Source organism: Bubalus bubalis, chromosome 19, assembly GCF_019923935.1.
Source record: "Bubalus bubalis isolate 160015118507 breed Murrah chromosome 19, NDDB_SH_1, whole genome shotgun sequence".
Lineage (NCBI taxonomy): Eukaryota > Metazoa > Chordata > Mammalia > Artiodactyla > Bovidae > Bubalus > Bubalus bubalis.
The window spans coordinates 35,388,981-35,403,432 of NC_059175.1; the positions used below are offsets into that span (position 1 = coordinate 35,388,981).

At 42.9% G+C, this 14,452-nt stretch overlaps 1 long non-coding RNA gene across 3 annotated transcripts in view; it reads left to right on the forward strand.

The window, feature by feature from the left end:
• LOC102395220 overlaps window positions 1-14,452 on the forward strand; it is a 112,128-nt gene that overhangs the window by 34,791 nt on the left and 62,885 nt on the right. Inside the window, exons 3-4 of one of the 3 annotated variants that reach the window (XR_006546668.2) lie at window positions 2,472-2,551; window positions 2,852-3,832. This is a non-coding gene — a long non-coding RNA (uncharacterized LOC102395220). Of the gene's footprint in view, window positions 1-1,447; window positions 1,545-2,471; window positions 2,552-2,851; window positions 3,833-14,452 lie in introns of those variants that run through there. The other 2 variants (XR_006546666.2, XR_006546667.2) reach the window with 2 other exon arrangements.

The following is a 14,452-nucleotide window of genomic DNA, read 5'->3' on the forward strand; positions in this document are numbered from 1 at the left end:
ATGTTGTAATTTGATTCTTGTGAGGCATTGGTGGAAGACAGTAATGGCCCAGAGTCGATGATGATATCTAGAGGCCGACCCTTAAGAGATGCCCCTTAAGATGAGACCCGTTTTTATTTGACTGTAGTGTCAATTCAGTTGACTAATAATGTCTGACTCTTAATCATATTACTATGATTCAGAAAAAGCACCACGTTCAAACTGTCTAGGTGTTTAATCCAAAATTGTGGTTGTGGTTTAGTTTCTAAGTTGTGTCCAACTGTTGCTATCTCGTGGACTGTAGCCCACAGTCATGGCTTTTTCCAGGCAAGAATACTGGAGTGGGTTGCCATTTCCTTCTCCAGGGGAATCTTCGAGACCCAGGGATTGAGCCCGGGTTCCCTGTGCTGCAGGTGGTCTCCTGCATTACAGGTGGATCCTTTACCAACTGAGCCACCAGGGAATTATATAACAGTTTTTAGTTGTTTGGGGGCATAGAATGACCAGGCAGGACTTTTGCACTCAAGAAACTTACAAACTAATAAATGAAAGAAAGCCATATATGGCCATAGGACTGTTCAGGAAAGTTCGTTGAATCAACCTGAGATGGTACTGTGATTTGGAGAGGGATAATAATAGTAAAAAAAAAAAAAAAAACCAACCCTGATCAGCTAGCAGCATTATTCGAGCATCCACTGAGATAAACTGGTGGTCTACTTTTTCTTTTTTTGGATGCTTTCTCCTAAAAAACTTTTAAAAATAACTTTATTTATTTTTAATTATTTTTGGCTGTGCTGGGTCTTGTTGCTGCACAGGCTGCTCTCTAGTTGCGGTGTCTTCTCTTGTGGAGCATGGGCTCTAGGGCACGTGAGCTTCAGTAGTTGTGGCTTCAGGGCTCTAGGGCTTGGGCTCAGTTGCTTTGAGGCTTGTGGGATCTTCCCAGATCAGGGACTGAACCCATATCTCCTGCATTGGCAAGCAGATTCTTTACCACTGGGCCACCAGGGAAACCCTAAAAAAAATTTTTTTTAAAAAGCTGTATGTATACCTCCTGTTTCTGCTGCCAATGTGGAGACAGCCAAAGAAATTGCCACTGAGACTTGCTACATAGGCACAATTTGCTATGCTAATTAACAAAAACTGCTTCAGTGCAAGAAGACTCAGGTTGTTCCTTTCAATTCTAGGATAATTAAACATGAAGTGCCTGCCATGTGTCAGGCCTTATCTGAAGCATTTATATAGTTTATCTCATTTAATCGTCACCAAAACCTAATGAAATAAATACTAGGATTATACTCATTATCTAGAAAACTGAGGCAGGGCTTAGGTAACAGAGAAGTACATGTGGAATCCAGGCATTTGGCTCCAGAGATCATGTTTACAATCTCCAAGATCTCCTGAGCCTTTAGGCAAAGACTGCCTATTCCCAATGCAGTCATTAAGACTTTTTTTTTTTTTTTTTCCGAAGCTTTAGAGGCAACCCTGAGTCTGTTGGCCTCAGAGCTTTATCCATCTCAGATGGGAAGGCCAGCGCCAGCTTCGCCGGCAGGACCACGGCATCTATGGTGAGGATGTACCTGCTCTCTTGATAAGCTCCCGTATTTCCTCCTGGAGCTGTGTCTGTGGGAGCAGGGACAGCTTCATCTGACTGAAAAGATGGCAGGGGGTACAGCAATGTCATAAATTTGCCATAATATCCCTTGACTGATATTGTCCCAAGTTTCCCCATAGAATCGGTCTCTCATGAGCCTCCATTCCCTTCAGGATTCCCAGGCCTCCCCCAGAGCTAAATCTGACCTGGAGGAGAAAAGAAAAAGAAAAGAAAATAGGAGAAACAGTAGCTCTTTGTCGTTTGAATAAAGCCTGTAATGTAAGGCAGATTCAATAACTTGAGGCAGAATCAACTTGAAGCAAAAACTGCCGTCACAGCTGTTACTAGGGAAAAACGCAAGTGTAGAGCACTGAACGCGCACCCCCGTAAGTTTTTATTACAATTGCTTTTAGGCCACATTCTCTCATTAGACGCTAATAAATGTTTTCCATCGTGTGCAAGAAAGGTTTTATACAAATTCCATTTCCCAGAACTCCGTGAATGAAATGGAAACCCCCTTTTCTGGGTGTGGAAATAACAACAAAAAAAACCCCCTAAAACCTCCTGGCACAGTGTTTCTCGAGTACCCTCTGGGGTGGCTAGGTGGCGCCGTAGGCTAATGCACGGGCCCGGCTCAGCTCTCAGGTTGCCAGCTTCTATGGGAGGGTTGGAAGGAAAAGAGAGAAGAACACAAGGGCTGCCGGTCCCCAAAAATCAGGTTCATCAACTCAGCTCTACTCACAGCATGTGCCTCTGTCACTTTATGAACTGTATCCTTTCTCCCCTGCTTTACCTCCCTGGGGTTTGTAGGCCCTGGGCTTTGGCTATCCTTGAGGAAAAGTCTGCAGAATCTTAAACATGGTCCTAAATCTCGTTTCTCTCCATCTGACTCTCCCAAAAGTCGTTCAAGAATCCGAGGAGGAAGGACCAAGCTCGTCTTGAAGAATGAAAGGAAGGGACACCAGCTCCCTCTCCAATCTCGTGAGTAAGGTCAGGGTGTGGGCGAGTACAGCCCCTCGTCCTCCCCTGAGAGCCCTGGTATTTCCCAGCCTCCTGCAGCCCTGCAGCTCTCAGACAAGCTGGCTGCAGAGGATGAGAGGGCCCTGCTGTAGGGAGGTGGGGAGCACAGGTCCATAAAACCCCTGGACGGTGTGGAGGACACCAACGGACCTTTTGTCTTAAGGGAGAAACCCCTTTCCCACCCTGCCAGAGTCCTGGAACTCCTAAATTACTGACTCCTTTGCCTGAAGCCATTAAAAACTCTCTTTAAAACACAAACAGGATGGAAAGGCTTACCTCGGAGAAGTTGGTGGAAGAATCCATTGCACAATGGTATTGCTCAGAGGGAACCCCAGGGAGGAGCCAGCTGTGGATGGGCCCGTGGGCTGCGCTGAGACAAGAGGAGATAGCCAGGGTGGAAACAGATGCCACTCGCTCAGCCTCTTTGTGGGGCTACAGCCTCCTTTCTACCTGCTCCGTTTGGGAGCTGGGAGTCAGATACTGATCGCTGATTGCCAAGGCCGTGTGCCCTCAGGTTCTAGGAGAATCTGGGTTTCAAATAGTGCTCTGGTATTCCATAAGCACACATACCCATCTGCTCATTCGTTCTGGTTTTGGTTCAGACACATTCCTGCTGCACCTGCCCTCCCCTGAAACCTGCCTTGTGCCTAGGGGACCCTGGCTGTGGTCTCTGGGCCTTGGGGGGATGACAAGCTGAAGAGAGGCCCCACAAGTGAAAGGTGACCTGCGTATGTTCCAGAAAGGAAGCTCGTCACCAAACTTGCACAAGCATCTCAGACACAAATAGGGATGCCAGTCACAGAGGGTATATTCCAGAAAATAGACAAAAAGGGGAAAATATAAAAGTCATGTATTAGAAGTGAAAACAAGAACAAAAATTAAGCTTGAAAAGATATATAAAATATAGTCATGAGATCTCTATATAAAATATGTAGACATCTGTATCTATATAGATATATGTTCATAAGAAGGTAAAGAGAAACCCAAAACCCCCAAACCCTAGATGAGAGGGATAAAAGCTAAAAATAAATATATACATCTATGAGTTTTTATGACTACCTTGTGAGTTTACTTGCTGTCAAACTGTTCTGAAGACATTTATTTGAGCAGCTATAGAAACTCCTACAATGCCGTTTTCATCTTGATACTTCTATTTTAACCTTGAACAGTCTGTCAGGCCTCCTACATTTCTCTCTGTCATAGCCATGATGCCTCTTTTGGCAATAAACATCAGTAAACTTAAGTACCATGAGTCATATTGTCAATGTTTAATTAAATCATGGTCTAGCTAGGGTTTGATTTATTTAGGCCTGAATTCATTTAGACCCTGGTCCACATAAATTTACATAGCTTATTTAACAAGCTCATGATTGTATAAATTGTAGACTCCTTTAAAATTTCTAACAATATAAGTTGTAAAAGCCTTTTCTTGTCAAGCCAAGAGTGGTGGAATATAATTTCCAAGGGTGGTGTTTTATTTTTAAACCAAGCATTATAAAAGAAATCTGTTGTATTCCTAAGTAAAGACATTTATGAGATCATTTAAAGATAACCATCCCATATGTTTTCACTCAGAGTTTTAGTGATATGGCAAAGCCTCATTATAACCAGTGGTGCTGATTTTTTTTTTTTCTTTCCCAGAATGGTTTCACACAGATGGTTGTAAATCCATACAGTGAATGTCTAGTAAAAAAAAACAAAAAACAAAACCAAAACTCATCTGCTCAATTAAATATAGTAAATACTGCTTTAAACTGCAGAAGTGTGAGTCATACGGATATCCACTTTCCTAGAATTCTAATAAAAAAGCATCATGGTTAATTAATGTTCCCAAGAAAGGGTCAGAGCTCACAGGAAATGAATGGGAAGGTGACAGGAAGAAAGGGTGGGGAGCACAGGACACTCTGGCTCGGGCTGTTGACAAGATTGTGATTCCTGCAGCCAGAAACTGACAGCAGCTTCGGGGAGGAGAGAGACTGTGCTGCTCACCATTTACACGCAGATCTGACTGGACTGGGGGTGCAGGGGTGCAGAGGGGATGACAGAAAGGTGGAAAGAATGAAACTGCTAACATAAAACAGATAAGCAAGAAGGATTTACTGTATAGCACAGGGATTATACCCCATATCAGGTAATAACATATGCTTGCATGCTAAGTCGCTTCGGTTGTGTCTGACTCTGTGTGGCCCCATGGACTGTAGCCCACCAAGCTCCTCTGTCCATGGGATTCTCTAGGCAAGAATACTGGAGTGGGTTGCTATGCCCTCTTCCAGGGGATCTTCCTGACCCAGGGATTGAACCCATGTCTTTTATGTCTCCTGCATTGGCAGGTAGGTTCTTTACCACTAGCACCACATGGAAAGTTAATGGAATATAATCTGCAAAAAAAAAAAAGAAAGAGAAAAAGCTGAATCACTTTGCTATACACCTGATTGTTTTTGTTGTTTAGTTACTCAGTGGTGTCTGACTCTTTGCAACCTCCAGGCTCCTCCATGTAATTGTCTAGGCAAGAATACTGGAGTGGGTTGCCATTTTCTTCTCCAGGGGATCTTCCCGACCCAGGGATCGAATCCATGTCATCTGCACTGGCAGGTGGATTCTTGACTGCTGAGCCACCAGGGAAGCCCATGCATGTGATACTGATACAATTATCGTAAATCAACTATACTTCAATAATAGAAAAAGAACAGTATTTAGAAACCAAAAGAAAAAAAATTTTATTCTTTATTTTTAGTTGGAAAAAAAGGAGATGCAACTAGAGGAGCTGGTCGTGGTTCAGGGAAAACGCAGAGGGAGCAGCAGTGGGGGAGACGCCCTCCGCGGCTGGTCTGATCTGGACCCTGCTTTCAAGTAGCTTTGGTGTGTTTGGGGTTTCATAGAACTGAGTGTTAAGTATGATTGAATGGGCACAACTGGCAATTCTGCACTCATGACTCAGTTGAATTTACAGCCTGTAGCCAGTCATCGCGTAACCCTCAGAGGGGAAGATGAGTCAAATGCATCATTTGCAAAAGGCAAGATGAAATTTGCTTTGTAGGGAGAAATTAGGGTGCTGCCCACGCCTGTGTACGGGAGCAGAGCGTCAGTGTCTGCTGCCTGCTGTCGGTGCCCTGGGGACCGGGCAGGTGGGAGGAGCCGGTCACCTGGCCTAGGCAGAGATGCTCTGCCCGGAGGCTGTTGTCTTCTGGCTCGTTCTGCCCACTGCGTTACAGCCCCCACATTTCCGAACACACTATCAGGATGCAAGGTCCAACACAGGGTTATTATTTTTTTTTTTTTCTGATGAATATGAAACATTTACAAAGGTCTAAAAATCAAAAGCAAATTTCATTACATGCTTAATGAACTTATTTGTCAGAAAGAAATCAGGATTCTTCCGGGAAATCTAGAAAGGGTGGGTGTCATCCTTCTAGCAATTCCTGAAAACCCTCATGGATTATTAATTTTCCTGGAGGGAGGGGCTGTGATGGCCTATATTGGTTTGCAACACCAGAAGCATAGCTGTATTTGTTTCAAGGACGAATGCTCAACTTCTTTTTTAAAAAGGTCTTTCTTTATGTACATGATTGCACTTTTGATGGAGGCTAGGGGTGGGGAAAGGATGACTATTATATAATGCAATAAAATGTCAGGTATCACAAATCTCTGAAGTTCGGGGCAGTTTAGCTAACTCCGAGGAATCCAGATTCATGAGCAGAAACCTTTCTTTCTCTGTGCCTGGCAAGACACTGATGACCCCATTGTGGATATAATGAGAAGAAAAATCAGGCTGAAATTTAAGTATCATCTGCCAATCCATTAGCAAACAATGGAAAGTCCCGCTTGCATGTGAGACTGTTTTTCTGAAAATGACAGGTTTACTGTATGAAGTTGAGAAGCCAAGAAAATATTTTTATGATGTGTCTGTCATAGGGGTCAAGACTTGTGTTCAAAACCCAACTCCACAACTGACTTGCTGTTTGGGGACAAAGCATGTTATTTCTCTGGGTCTTCGTTTCCCAGGGGGATTGGGCTTTTTTTTTAGTGATCAGTACAAGCCACCCAGTTCTAAACCACGTCCTGAGTCTTCCAAGTTTCCTTTGTTGTAGCTTGGATATATTCTAACAAGGATTTTGAGAACCAGTAATTGATATTTTCTAAATATCCCACTATTACTTATAGACTATATCATATATATTCTTTTATGTTATATGACATAGTATACATTTATAGAATGTATGTTGTCTATGTATATTTTGGATAGGAAAGTTATGAGAACATTCTAATGAGATCTTGATATTGACTTTTTTTGAGTGCATGTGAGAAGGAAAGCCATCCTTGACCCTCTTGCTGCTGCTAAGTCACTTCAGTCGTGTCCGACTCTGTGCGACCCCGTAGATGGCAGCCCACCAGGCTCCCCCGTCCCTGAGATCCTCCAGGCAAGAACACTGGAGTGGGTTGCCATTTCCTTCTCCAATGCATGAAAGTGAAAAGTGAAAGTAAAGCTCAGTTGTGTCTGACCCTCAGCGACCCCAGCGACCCCATCGACCGCAGCCTTCCAGGCTCCTCCGTCCACGGGACTCTCCAGGCAGGAGTACCGGAGTTGGGTGCCATTGCCTTCTCCCTTGACCCTCTTAGGTACATATTAAACTTTCCTAGTTGGGCTGCCAGTAATCAAACAGAAAAGACAAAAGCGATTGTAATATATACTTAGATCGATGCAGAGAAAAAAAAGGAGTTGACAATGACAGATAAGGGTAAAGATCATTGAAGAATAGATGGACTTAGACCAGTCTTGAGCCGGGAGGTTGTGCTGGGCAACAGCTCAGCCCGTTCCTGCTGAACCCCCAGGGATGGCTTCTTCTTTTCTGTTTCACCGGGACTTGAAAAGTAAGGAAGAATGAGCTTGCTTGGCTTGGCTACTGTTTGCACAAACATGGCCCAGGGCCTTGTGAGCCCCTAAACTGCTGCTGCCATCTCTGCCTGGGTGGAGAGACACTTTCCTTTTTGTGTTTTTTGGATCCCAATTTCTCTCACCTTTCCTGAAGTTACTATTCAATGCCTGGAATGATTCTTTACCCAAGAATTCTATAAAGTCTTTTGCTTTACAGGGCCTGGGAGGGGATGCTGAAATCAGGCAGCTTGCTGGTGTACACCACCGTAGGTGCAAAAGTCCACCTCCTGGGCCTGTGTACATGTGTGGGTGTGAGCACATGTGTGCATGTGTGTACTGGGGGTGGAGGGAAATCCTTGGAGGATCCAGAGGGAACTTCCTGGGCCGTGAGAGAGTGTCTCTGATGGTTCATTTTATGTGTGGACTTGGCTTGCCTGAGATTGGGTCTCACAGTCTCTGAAATTGGGGAAGTCAGTTCCTTATGGTAAACCTCTTTCTGTTTACACACACACACATCCTGTAGGTTCTGTTTCTCTGGAGAACCCTGACTAACAGCTTCATGTACATCCCTAATTCCTGACTCTTTTTCTTTACTTCCTATAGTCTTTTCTCTGAAAGTCCTCTTTCCCCGTCACGGCAGGTTGGATTCCCTGGGAAGAAGAGTTTACAGCACAGGAAGTTTATTAGGCGGTGTCCTTGAGACAACAGCTGTGAAAGAGCTAGAGCCAGATTGGGATAAAGGAGAAATTGAACTTCAAACTTCCCCAGGAGCAAGTTCAGCCAACCTTTGCGGGGCTCTGGAGCAAAAATGGGCTGTTGGAGTTGTCCCACACTGGGCTGGAAGGCCAGCCTCCATGCACCCACCTCACTCAGCCACTGAACATGGGCAGGCCCTGGGGTCAGGCATGCTCTGTGGCTGAGCTGAGCTGAAGGCTGTCGCTGTTGGCATTCCCAAGAGCTAGGGCAGTAAGCCCTCTCTTAAAGGGGCAAGCAGGTCACTGGACCTGTACAAGAGGCTGCTTGTTGTCCACTGATAGACATTTCTACCCCTTTTAAGTGCCTGATTTTATCTGGACACTAAGTTCCCAGAATAAAGACTACATTTCCCAGCCTCTCTTGCAACTAGGTGTGGCTATATGATTCTCTTTTGGTCAGTGGATGTCAGCGGGTATGTGTATGTGCAGCCTCCACAGCGTGGCCTTAAATGGAGAAGCAGGTGGCTTTCTTCTCCCTTTTTCCCTCCCACTGACTGGAAGATAGATGCAGTGACTGGGACACCAGCAACCACTTTGACAGTGATGTTACTTTGGTAATGGAGATTACACGTGGTAGAGTAACTCAGAGAAGGAGCCTGCTTCTCTACACCTGTGAATTACTTACCAGTCTTGCTCTGGCTACCTCCAGCCTTCTTAATAATGATACACAGAGAGAGAATCTTTTTCTTCTTCACGTCATTCCGGTGTTGTTTTTTTTTTTTTTTTTTGCCATGCTACCTGGCATGTGGGATTTTAGTTCCCCGACCAGGGATTGAATCCACACCCCTTGCATTGGAAGCACAGAGTTTTAACCACTGGACACCCAGGGAAGTCCCAAGTCATAATTTTCTGTTTCATACAGCTGAAACTAATTCTGATTTACTTTCATATTCCTGCTTCTATACCTTTTGCCTAGGTTAAGCCCAACACACCCTAGAAAAACAACTAAGTCCTACATCATTTGGTACTTTCTTTTGTTTTGTGTTCTGTGTAATGGCCTTTCTCTTTGGGCTAACTTCTGATTGAACATCAAAAAGGGTGAGTTTTGGTCTCTGAGATGACTGGCTAAAGGAGGCAGTGTATATATAGAGGTGAGCTTTGGCCAATAGAAAAGAAGGAGAGGGCTTCCACTCTGGTTCATGGCTTGCTCTCTCTTTGAAAGTTCAAAGTGAAATCTACCTCATCATAACAAGGATTCGTTTCCCTTCAAATGTAAGTATTTTATTAACACAAAAAGTCCTATTTTTCGTATCCACATACATTTGACTCAGAATGCATACTAAATGCATGCTAAGCCGTTTCAGTCGTGTCTGACTCTTTGTGACCCCATGGACTGTAGCCCACCAGACTCCTCTATCCATGGGATTCTCCAGGCAAGAATATTGGAGTGGGTTGCTGTGCCTTCCTCCAGGGGATCTTCCCAACCCAGGGACTGATTCGTGTCTCTTATGTCTCGTGCATTGACAGTTCGGTTCTTTACCACTAGAACCACCTGGGAAGCCCACATTTAACTCTACTTCATAAAAGTTAGAGTTGAAGGTTTTTTGTTTTAAGGGGAGGATTTGCCCCTTCTTTGCCCTGGGTTGCATTGACAAATTGCGTTACAATCATACCTCCGGATACTGTGGGTTAAGTTCCAGACCACAGGAAGAAAGTGAATATTGCAATAAAGGGAGCCACAGAATTTTGTTGGTTTCCCAGTGTATATAAAAGTTATATTTACACTATACTGTAGTCTATGGAGTGTTCAATAGCAGTAAATTTAAAAACACAATGTACATACAGTTAAAAATATTTTATTGCTAAAAAAAAATGCTAACCATCATCAGCAAGTTGTAATCTTTCTGCTGGTGGAAGGCCCTGCCTCAGTGTTGATGTTTGCTGCTAAAGGTTGGGGTGACTGTGGTAATTTCTTTTTTTTAGAGTAGATTTATCTTTTTTTAAATTAATTAATTAATTAATTTTACTTTTCAATGTTGTATTGGTTTTGCCATACATTGACTTGAATCCGCCATGGGTGTACATGTGTTCCCCATCCTGAACCCCCCTCCTCCCACCTCCCTCCCCATCCCATCCCTCTGGGTCATCCCAGTGCACCAGCCCCAAGCACCCTGTATCATGCATTGAAACTGGACTGGCAATTTGTTTCACATATGCTAATTTACATGTTTCAATGTCATTCTCCCATATATCCCACCTTCGCCCTCTCCCACAGAGTCCAAAAGACTGTTCAATACATCTGTGTCTCTTTTGCTGTCTCGCATACAGGGACACTGTCTCGTTACCATCTTTCTAAATTCCATATATATGCGTTAGTATACTGTATTGGTATTTTTCTTTCTGGCTTACTTCACTCTGTATAATAGGCTCCAGTTTCATCCACCTCATTAGAACTGATTCAAATGTAATTTCTTAAAATAAAGCAGCAATGAAATTTGCCACATCCATTGAGTCTTTCTTTCATAAGTGATTTCTTTGTAATATGCGATGCTGTTTGATAGCATTTTACCCACAGTCAGTAAATTGGTTCAGTTGCTCAGTCATGTCTGACTGTTTTCAACCCCATGGACCACAGCATACCAAGTTTCCTTGTCCATCACCAATTTTCTGAGCTTGCTCAAACTCATGTCCATCGAGTCGGAGATGCCACCCAACCATCTCATCCTCTGTCATCCCCTTCTCCTCCTGCCTTCAATCTTTCCCAGCATCAGCGTCTTTTCCAATGAGTCAGTTCTTCGCATCAGGTAACCAAAGTATTGGAGTTTCAGCTTCAGCATCAGTCCTTCCAATTCAATACTGATTTCCTTTAGGATTCACTGGTTTGATCTCCTTGGGACTCCAAGAGACTCTCAAGAGTCTTCTCAAATCCTCCAAGGGACTCTCAAGAGTCTTCTCCAACACCACAGTTCAAAAGCCTCAATTCTTCGGTGCTCAGCCTTTTTTATAGTCCAACTCTCACATCCATGCATGACTACTGGAAAAACCATAACTTTCACTATACAAACCTTTGTCAGCAAAGTAGTGTCTCTAATTTTTAATATGCTCTCTAGGTTTGTCATAGTTTTTCTTCCAAGGAGCACATGTCTTTAAATTTCATGGCTGTAGTCACCATCTGCAGTGATTTTGAAGCTGGAGAAAATAAAGTCTGTCATGGTTTCCGTTGTTTCCCCATCTATTTACCATGAAGTGATCGTACTGGATGCCATGATCTTAGTTTTTTGAATATTGAGCTTTAAGCCAGCTTATACCCACAGTAGACCTTTCCAATTTACAGTCAGCCCTCTCAAACTCTTCTACTGTTTTATCCACTAAGCTTATGTAATATTCCAAATCCTTGTTATTTCAACAACCTTCGTAACATCTTCACCAGGAGTAGATTTCACCTGAAGAAATGACTTTCTTTGCTCATCCATAGGAAGCAAATTCTCATCCATTCAAGTTTTATTATCAGATTGCAGAAATTCAGTCACGTCTTCAGGCTCTACTTCTTTCTTTTAATTAATTAATTTATTTATTATTCTTATTTTTTTTTTTAATTTTTGGTTGTGCTGGATCTTCATTGCTGGGCTGGCTTTCTCTAGTTGAGGTGATCAGGGGCTACTCTTGGTTGTAGTGTACAGGCTTCTCGTTGTGGTGGTTCTCTTATTGTGGAGCACGGGCACAGGCTTCAGTGGCTATGGCAGAGGGGCTCATTTGTTGTGGCTCGCTGGCTCTGAAATGCACAGGCTCAGTAGTTGTGGCTGGTGGGCTCTAGAACACTGGGTTGGTAGTTGTTGCTCATGGGTTTAGTTGCTCTACAGCACGTGGAATCTTTCCAGACCAGGGATTAAACCAGTGTCCCCGTATTGCCAGATGGGTTCTTATCTACTGTGCCACCAGGCAAGTCCCAGGCTCTTCTTGTAATTCTAGTTCTCTTGTTATTTTTACCACATCTGCAGTTATTTCCTCCTCTCAAGTCTTGAACCCCTCAAAGTCATCCATGAGCGCTGTCATCAAATTCTTCAAAAACTCCTGTGAATGTTGATGTTTTTATCTCTTCCCAAGAATCAAAAATATTCTTAATGGTATCTAGAATGGTGAGTCATTCCAGAAGATTTTCAATTTTCTTTGTCCAGATCCACCAATGGAATCACTATCTATGGCACACATAGCTTAATGAACTGTATTTCTTAGATAATAAAACTTGAAAGTCAAAATTACTCCTTGATCCTTATACTGCAGAATGGATGTTGTGTTAGCAGGCACAAAATAAGATTAGTCTTGTACATCTCCATCAGAGTGCTTAGGTGACCATGTACATTGTCAATGAGCAGTAATATTTTGAAAGGGATCTTTTTTCTAAGCAGTAGATCTCAACAGTGGGCTTAAGATATTCTGTAAACCATGTTGTTAACAGATGTGCAGTCATCAAGGCTTTCTTGTTCCACTAACAGAGCACAGGAAGAGTAGATTTAGTGTAATTCTTAAGGTCCTAGGATTTTCAGAATGGTAAATAAGCATTACTACTACTAAGTCGCTTCAGTCGTGTCCGATTCTGTGCGACCCCATAGACGGCAGCCCACCAGGCTCCCGTCCCTGGGATTCTCCAGGCAAGAATGCTGGAGTGGGTTGCCATTTCCTTCTCCAATGCACGAAAGTGAAAAGTGGAAGTGAAGTCGCTCAGTCGTGTCCGACTCTTAGCAACCCCATGGACTGCAGCCCACCAGGCTCCTCCGCCCATGGGATTTTCCAGGCAAGAGTACTGGAGTGGGGTGCCATTGCCTTCTCCAAAATAAGCATTAGCTTCAACTTTATCACAAGTTACATTAGCTCCCAACAAGACAGTCAGCTTGTCCTTTGAAGTCAGGCATTGACTTCTCCTCCCTAGCTCTGAAAGCCCTTGATGGCATCTTCTTCCAATATATATTGAATGTTTCTGTATTGAATATCTGTTAGTTTAGTGTAGCCACTTTCATTAATGATCTTAGCCGGATCTTTTGGATAATTTGCTGCAGTTTCTATATCAGCACTTGTGGCTTCACCCTGCAGTTTGATGTTACGACTTCTTTCCTTCACCCTCATGAGCCAACTTCTATTATCAAACTTTTCTTCTGCAGCTTTCTCACCTCTCTCAGCCTTCACAGAATTGAAGAGTTAGGGACTTGCTCTGAGTTAGGCATTGACTTAAGGAAATGGTGTGAGTGGTTTGATCTTCTCTCGAGACCACTAAAACGTTCTCCACATCAGCAATAAGATTGTTTCACTTTCTTATCATTCATGTGTTCACCAGAACAGCATTTTTAATTTCCTTCAAGAACTTTTCCTTCAAATTAAAAACTTGGCTACCTTTGACACAAGAGCCCTAGCTTTCAGCATATCTCAGCTTTAGACCTGCCTTTCTCATTAAGCTTGATCATTTTTTTGTTTTTGATTTAAAGTGAGAGATGTGTGACTCTTCTTTTCACTTGAACACTTAGAGACCATTGTGGGGTTATTAATTGGCCTAATTTCAGTATTGTTGCTCAGGGAATAGGGAGTAAGAGAGATGGGGGAACGGCCAGGGGAGTAGTCAGAGCACATATAACATTTATCAACTAAATTCAATACAGGTGTGGTTTGAGGGGCCCAAAATAATTACAATAGTAACATCAAAGATGATCACAGATCACCGTAACAGATATAATAATAATGGAAGGGTTTGAATTATTGCAAAAATTACCAAATGTGACACAGAGACATGAGGTAAGCAAATGCTGTTGGCAAGATAGTGTTACAGACTTGATCGATGCAGGGTTCGCATAAATCTGAAATTTATAAATTTGTGGAAATATTGTTAACCAGCAATAGACTCTCTCTCTCTCTCTCTCTCTCTCTCTATATATATATATATATATATATATATGAAATATAGGCAATAAATGAGACAAAGAGTTTGGTCTTTAAAAGGAAAATAAAATGCAAATTCCTTTGATGAAAACTTTTCAGAGCAAAGTGATTAAGATGATTGATTATACTCTGCAAGACTGGAGATGGGAACACAGCAGATGGGGACAAAGGTTTGCCTTATACTCTGCCAAATATTTCTGAGTGGGAGGAGGCCAGATGGCTACAAAGCAGGCTGGAAATACAACAGTTTAGGTACAAAAGTAACTGGAACCATAAAGGAAACTAAAAGTGGGAATTACTAAGAAAAAGGCTGTGTAAATGTTTGTGACAAGGAAAGGAGACAGTTGATCTCTTTTAGGGTGGAGGGAT